This window comes from Lontra canadensis, unplaced genomic scaffold (assembly GCF_010015895.1).
Source record: "Lontra canadensis isolate GAN:19392208 unplaced genomic scaffold, GSC_riverotter_1.0 scaffold934, whole genome shotgun sequence".
Lineage (NCBI taxonomy): Eukaryota > Metazoa > Chordata > Mammalia > Carnivora > Mustelidae > Lontra > Lontra canadensis.
In genome coordinates this window covers 1-7781 of record NW_022631918.1, presented here as the reverse complement: position 1 = coordinate 7781, position 7781 = coordinate 1, and the positions used below count along the sequence as shown (strand labels likewise).

At 39.5% G+C, this 7781-nt stretch overlaps 1 pseudogene; it reads right to left on the bottom strand.

The window, feature by feature from the left end:
- Positions 1-2827: 2827 nt before the first annotated feature.
- On the bottom strand, positions 2828-7172 carry LOC116863342 (annotated as a pseudogene).
- Positions 7173-7781: the final 609 nt, after the last annotated feature.

Below are 7781 nucleotides of genomic sequence, written 5' to 3'. Positions count from 1 at the left end.
TTATTCCTAATTTTATGTCTGTTAATATGTCTGCTGGGGTTGTTTTATGCTAGAAGATCACGAAAAAAAATCAGATTTCAGTGGATATTTGAATGCTTCACATTCAATAATAACATTTTAAAAGTACATCAGAATGCCAGCTTTCCTTTCCTACTATGTTTTATGTATTTATTTATCCTTCTGAGTCTCAGTTTTCCTGAAATCATAATTTCAGTTTATGTCTGATTTGTTAGCAATGAGAGAAACTTCCAAATGTACTTTCTCCAGAAAATTTTGGTTTGAACATTTTTCTTCTAAGCAAGTGAATTTTTTTTGCATTAAATACATGAGCAATCAGTGAATTTTCAAGTTAGTTCTCTTTTGCAAACCTTTTTACAGAGACAAAACCCAGAAAACCCCCCAAACTATGAGATTTAAAAGGCTTTTGAAGATAAAAGGATTTCTTCTTAGTAACCTATGAAAAACTCCATTGCAAACTATGCTTTTGTTAGAAAGAACAACTAAAATAATTTTTGTGTTTCTCTATTCCGAAGGCTGACACATTCAGTTGGAGCAAAGAGCAAACATACACCAAACACATTTCAATCATTCTCATGTCATAAGTTAGCAACACTTTGCTGCAACAATAATGATAAAACACTGATAAAAGTATGGAAATCTATGTCTGAATCTGATGACATTAGTTAAATGTGGAAACTTGGCAAATTATCTAATTTCTCTAAGTCTGTTCCCTTATCTATAAAATTATCAGTCTAAACTAAAGCAGTGGTTCCCAGACTTGGATGATTTTTGTTTTAACATAAAAACTCTCTTTTTTCTTTTTACAAAGCTTAATAGTTCATTCTTTTATGACTTAATGTTTAAAATTTCTGGCTAAATGCAGTAGTATTTAATCTGCATATATCTTTCTTAATTTCATCTAACATTTTCTGTTAATTCTATCACCCATAAAAGAGTATATAAAAACATATGTACCATTTAAAGTATTTTGTGGGGGGTGCTGGGTGGCTCAGTTGGTTGAGCATCTGACTCTTGGTTTTGGCTCAGGTTGTGACCTCAGAGTCATGGGATTGAGTGGGCTCCGCACTTAGTGCCAAATCTGCTTGAGATTCTCTCCCTTTCCACCTGCCCTTCCCACCACTTGTTCTCTTTTTCTATTTATTTTAAAATAAATAAAACCTTAATAAAAAAAAGATGTTTGGGAGATAAGATATCAGGGAGGGGAGAGATCTAGAACCTGATTCTCCTCTGTAGGAAATTAATAGATGTATCTAAAACAAAAGATCATGAGATGGCATTATAAGCATGCTATTTAGAAATAGGAGATACAAGTTGTAGATGGATGTCTCTGGGGAGGAGGAAATGAGAGGAGAAGGGTAGGGAACTCCTAATTTTTGTTAATAAAACATGTAGGACTATTTGAATGCTTCACATTCAATAATAACATTTTAAAAGTACATCAGAATGCCAGCTTTCCTTTCCTACTATGTTTTATGTATTTATTTATCCTTCTGAGTCTCAGTTTCCTCAAGTATAAAATGGGAGTTTTAATCCTTACTTTAGAGGCCTATTGTTAATCATACATACAAAATGCATAACAGATTGCTTAGCAAGGGAAAGACCCGATAATTGGAAACTATTTTTTAATTGACATATTTACTGATAAATTACAGCCATCTTTAGTTAGGAATTTTTAGAGATACCCTACATCTTCAAAGGGAAATGATGGGACAACTTGTTTTTTATGTGTAGTAGATAAGAATCACTTTTGTTTGGCTCCTCTTCCTCTGAGTGTCCACTAGTCTTCCTCAGAGTTCTCTTTTAGTCCCACTTCTCTTTTATTGTCCCCCTTTTGGGCACCTTGTCTTTCCCTTAGGACACTTCTCTTAATTATTGTTATATTTTGCTCCTCCAAGGTGCAAATCATTCTTGTCTTGCTTCTGTAATGATTTGACCAAATGCAATAAAAGATGTAACCATTCATGAATTATGTATGCATCCCTCTTAACTGCCCTGGGCATGGGGCTCTTCTTTCCACCTTTAGTGGCAACATAAGGAGAAAACCACAAGTAGATGAAGTAAATAAAGTGTAGCAACAGGTTGCTTAGTTTGTCCTGAAAGGTAAAGGGTAGGGAGAAGTTTGGGAAGGGTTTATACAATGGAAAAAGGATATGCTTGTAGAAGATGGTCTTGGATTATATATAGTGAGGACTGGTAGTGAGTTTAAATGTCTTTTTTCTGGTAGTATGGATTCAACACTTCAGTTAATCTGATCACAGTCATTATAAAAAAATAAATGTTACTGAATCTATGTTGGCTCACCTGTCTTGTCTGATAAAATTGCTATGTAGAAGGAAACTCTAATAAAGGAGTAGATAATCAATACACCAAACACACTACTTTTATCATATTTGAAAAGTCAATTCTTGGAGACAGTAAAGTTGGTTACCAGCAGTTATGGGGAAGGGAAAAATGAATAAGTGAAGCAGAGAGGAATTTTAGGGCAATGAAACCATTCTGTGTGATTCTATAATGGTGGATACATGTCATTACATATTTGTAATATATAATATATAACACAAAGAGTGAACACTAATGTAAACTATAGGGTTTGGATAATAATGATGTATCAAAATAGGCTCACAGATTGTAACAAGTATATCATTTTGGTACAGGATGTTGATACCTATGGGGGCAGGGGATACATGGGGACTCTATTTTCCACTCAATTTTTTTGTGAACCTAAAACTGTTCTAAAAAATAAGGTAATTAAAAAATCAGTTCTTCCTTACAAAGTTCTGGAAAAAATAATGAAAACTGAAATTACCTTCTTTTGAAAGTGAGAGAACAGTTTTGTCAAATATGATATTTGAAGGTAAAGCCATATTCCCACTCATTGTATGAATAAGTTCCTTTATTCTTTCCTCACTAATCTCTTGTGCTAGAGGATTTGAAATCATTTCATTTCCCGGTCTGTTAAGAAAGCATATGTGGATTTTTCTATTCTATTCTATTCTATTCTATTCTATTCTATTCTCTATTCTATTCTCTATATTATATGTGGGATCAGAATTTCAAATATACATTTTAACTTATTAAAAGTTATTTAGACATTCCCTATTTCCACAGTGGATTTCAGGGAGCTTACAATAAAAAAACGCCAGTAATAATTTGTTAGATAATAGAATGTCACCAAGAGAGGACAAATTAGGATTGTAAATAAATAAAATATACTAATTCTAAAGTTAACATGATTACTATGAAGTAATAGAAAATTTTTACTCTTAGTTTCCAGATAATCTCGGCTCTTTTTACTTTGGCTAAGTCACTTTTCAAAATTATAAAGCTTATAACTCATCAAAGAAGATACAAATTTTCCTTGTAATTCTGAAAATATTATGTGGTAATGTCTTCCATAGAGGTTTTAGAGCAAACACAGACATGGGTTAATTTTCACGTGGCTTTTCTTTTACTGGCTTCTGAATAAATCTGAAAGCATGACGTTTAAGTTGAGCTCATCAAAGTCAGTTCTGTCCGAGCCTAAACACAATATATTACAGTATATTGGCTGATACTAACCTTAAAGATTCCTTCACTTTTATTTCATCAGTTAACCCATTCGCAGAATCCTTTTCTTCTTTGGCAAAAAATATAAGATGATTTATTGCCTAGACATCTGTAGAGACTACTGTTTGAATTTTCAAATTCTAGTTCCTTTTCATTTTCCAATAGCTTCATTCCTACTGGTTCAAATACTTTATGATTCATTAGAATGTGCAAAGACAAACTCCTTTTTTTTTTTTAAAGATTTTATTTATTTATTTGAGAAAGAGACAGTGAGAGAGACCATGAGCGAGGAGAAGGTCAGAGGGAGAAGCAGACTCCCCATGGAGCTGGGAGCCCGATGTGGGACTCGATCCCGGGACCCCGGGATCATGACCTGAGCCGAAGGCAGTCGTCCAACCAACTGAGCCACCCAGGCGTCCCAAGACAAACTCCTTTAAGAAGAGAGGTGTCATTACACTACTTAGGCACATATTTTGCATAAAATGACTTAATACGACATCAACAGGAACAGAACCAGTAAAACAGTGTTTGTATGTTCATAAATGATGTCTCCTTTTCATTTCCACTTGAGTCTGATGGGCGTGAATAATACCATCCCATAGCTGAGTAGATTGAAAAGGACCAGAGCATCCTGAAAAGAAAAAAATTAAACATCTTTCTTACAAATTTAGATTACACAAAAATATGTAAGTTTCCCAGTTTTGACAACCTTATGCTTTTATAGGGCATATCTGCTGCCAGCACCTCTTTTCTTTTCCTCCCATCTTATGTAAACCATAATCTATTTACTAAGACTGCACCATGTCTGCCAACAAAAAACAGAGTAAACCCAGGAACTTGCTTCACTGGTATGGAATATATTATTGTGTGAATTTATATACCCTTAGTGTTTCATGATTAACTGCTAGCTACACTTAGTCTTGAAGAATATTATTTTAGGGCATATTTAAAAGAAATGCACATACACATTAGAGTCTTGATTATTAGAGCTGTGGCTTTATGAGGCTCTTTGCTTTTTCTTTCTTCATTTTGCCTTTCTTGACCAATGGCAAGTTCTTCATGAAAGAGATCTAGGCCAAGGAGCTGGACAAAATGAATCAATTTATCTGCCAGTTGTTCTGTAAGAAAAAAGGTTGTGAGGAATAATGAAAACCTGAAAACAATAAACCTGGGAGTACATTTATATAAATTATGTCATTGCTCTCCTGTGGAATATTAAACAGCTAATTTGGAAGAATGAAATTTAGAGTGTGGAAGGATTTCATTAAGTAGGAAAAACGAAACAAAAATGAAAGCAAGTAGAAAATGTGTATACTATCATCTTAGTTACATAAAAATGAATTCCTGAATTACACACAAATATATGTAAATAAATAGAAAGGTCTAGAAGACTAACCTTCAAACAATTAAGCTTTGTTCACTTTTTATTATATATATTTGTGAACTTTTAAATAATATACATACATACATTTTCAATTAATTGGAGACAGTAAAATTTTTTCATTGAGATATTTATAATTCACATGTCACAAATTTACCTTTGTTTTTTAGATTATTTCTTTTAAAGATTTTATTTATTTGAGAGAGAGAGAGGGAGAGGGAGTGAGAGAGCATGAGCAGTGGGGAGAGAGAGAAGCAGGCTCCCGCAGAGCAAGGAGTCCAAGGTGGGGCTGGATCCCAGGGCCCTAGGGTCATGACCTGAGCTGAGGGCAGCTGCTTAACTAATTGAGCCACCATGAGATCCCTATTTTAAAATTATTATTATTTTTTCGTAGGCTCTATGCCCAAGGTGGGGCGTGTGAATTCATGACCCCATGATCAAGAGTCACCTGCTCTGACAACCAGTCACACTGGAATTCACCCTTTTAAAATGTAGAATTCAATGGTTTTTTAGTACATTCACAAAGTTGTGCAACCATCACTATTATTTAATTTCAGATCATTTCATCACTTCAAAAAGAAAGCCATACATTAAGGAGTCACTCCTCATTTCTTCTTTACCCCAGTGAATTTTTAATTAAACAATTTTAAGAATAAGGAAATAAGTTGAAACATCTAGACTGCTGTTTCTAGGTCTTTTGTTAGAATCCAAGAATTAAAGCTCTCTCCTTCTTTGACTGGAAACAGGATGCCCAATATTCCATAATATTCTGATGTTTATGATAAAATGACATAAATAAAAGCCCCGTCACCTTCAAATGTCTTCCGTTACAGAAACTGTCAGTCTGTTTATCCTTGAAATAATAGCCCAATACCCTGTGGGTACTGTGGAGACAGGAGTAAGGGGTAGAGGGTGAGGAGTGAAAAGCGAGGAATTCGATGGGTGAAGGAGTGATGGGCGAGTAGGTAAGAGGGTAGGGCGGAGTGGGTGGAAAAGGCTATGGTGGGTGCAGACAAGGGTGGACCATCTGTCTCTCTAACCTTCATTAAACAAGCAGGCTGGGTTAAGGACATAGTTCTCATGCTTGCCACCTTGTACTTTAACCCTTGTCGTTCTAAGTAAAGCCTGCTGACCTGTAGCAGCGTTGGCGTTATCTGGGCACTTACTAGAAATGCAGAGTATCAGAACCGATTCCTGAATCCAAACTGCATTTTAACAAAGTCCTCCGATGATTCGTGTGCATATTAATGTTTGTGAAGCACTGCATCCCTGGACACCCCAGGGAGCGTAGCTCGAGAAAAAGAGTAGTGATTCTTCACCCAGGACCAGAGAGGGCAGGTGGGCTGGGAAAGGGACGGCCCTCGGGAGTCAGGTCCAAACCACCCGCTCCTCTCAGCTGCCCTTCCCTTCAGTACGCATTTGGTTACGATCTATAGGGCTCTCTGTCCTCCTTTTCCGACAGAAGGTACCGCTAGGGCTCACGAAACTCCTCTCGCTCGGTCATGGCCCGGGAACCCCTCTCCAGCTGGCCAGGCTACGAAACCGCAGGGTCGAAAGAACCGCCACTAGCTCTCGCGCTCCGGCTCCTCCCCCGGCGTGTAACCCCGCCCCTGAGTACTGGGTTGGGGCGGGGCCTATATTCACTAGGCCCCGCCCCTTCCGAACCTGTCGGAAGTGACGTCATGCCCTGGCCGGCCGGTCTTTCGGTCTTCTTCCCCCTCCCGTACTCTCCTTCCCCAGTCCCTCCCCTCCCCTCCCCTTTCCCTCCTCCGGCTTCAGCCTTTGAGGCCGCACCGGTGGTGGAGGAGGTTATGGAGTAAGCCGGCGGCCACGGCCACACTCTGAGGCTGAACAGGAGCCTCCAGGAAGCGTTTGGGGGGGGCGGGGGAAACGAGCCCCAGCACCGCCCCTCCGGGGAAAGAAGGGAAGAGGTGAGTGACCGCCCACGGGCACCGGGCGATCTCCTTCACCTGCTACACTCCCTCCTGGGCTCTTAAGGCTAGCGAGGAGGGAATAGGGAAAGACCCGCGCCCTGGGTAGGCCTTCCCAAGGCCCATAGAGCTGGTGACTGTTGCCTGGTGACGGGCCTGCGGGGTGCGGGCCGGGACGGTGGGCTCCTTCGCCAAGCCGGACTGGGGGAGCGGCGAGCTCCAGGGAGGAGATCCGAGAGGCCCGAGTCCCCCGAAGAGGCCTGGAGGCGACGGGAGACCAGGGCCGGAGTCATCTGCGGGAGGAGAGCCCCTCTCTCAGGCCTGGAGCTCGGGTTTCCGCGGTGGCGATCTTGGTTCCCTTTTGGGAAATTGGACACTGCTCCGCGACTGGGTGAACACAGCTCCAGTCAGTTCTGAGGTCTGCACCTGATTACCTGGGTTACCGAACAGCGAGCGCCCTACAGCCAGGCTTCCTTTTCAGACAGTAGCTGTAGTTCTGGAACGGAAGGTTATTGTGTGTGAGGTGGGTGGGGCAGGTGTTTTGTAAAGACTAACACCCCCTCGGTGGCTCCTGCGCCCTTTTTTTTTTCTAAGCGGGAGCGAAAGGGTGGAGGAGGGTTTAGACCGATAAAGCTTGCGAAACTTCTTGGGATCCGATTGAATACACACCTCTGATCACTAATTAAGGAGACCACTACTCGTAGGTCAACCCCTATAACAATCATCAGTGGAACTGGACTCGAGTGACTTAAAAGTGCCATGTCAGTAGTGACTTAAACTTGTAAGTGCAAACTAATTTGTTTGTAGGTCAAAATCAGGCATTATTTGTATGATGACTTTTTCTTCTTTTTTCCTTTTTTTTTTTTTTTTAACAAATTGGATTCTGTGAATAATAAGTTTTC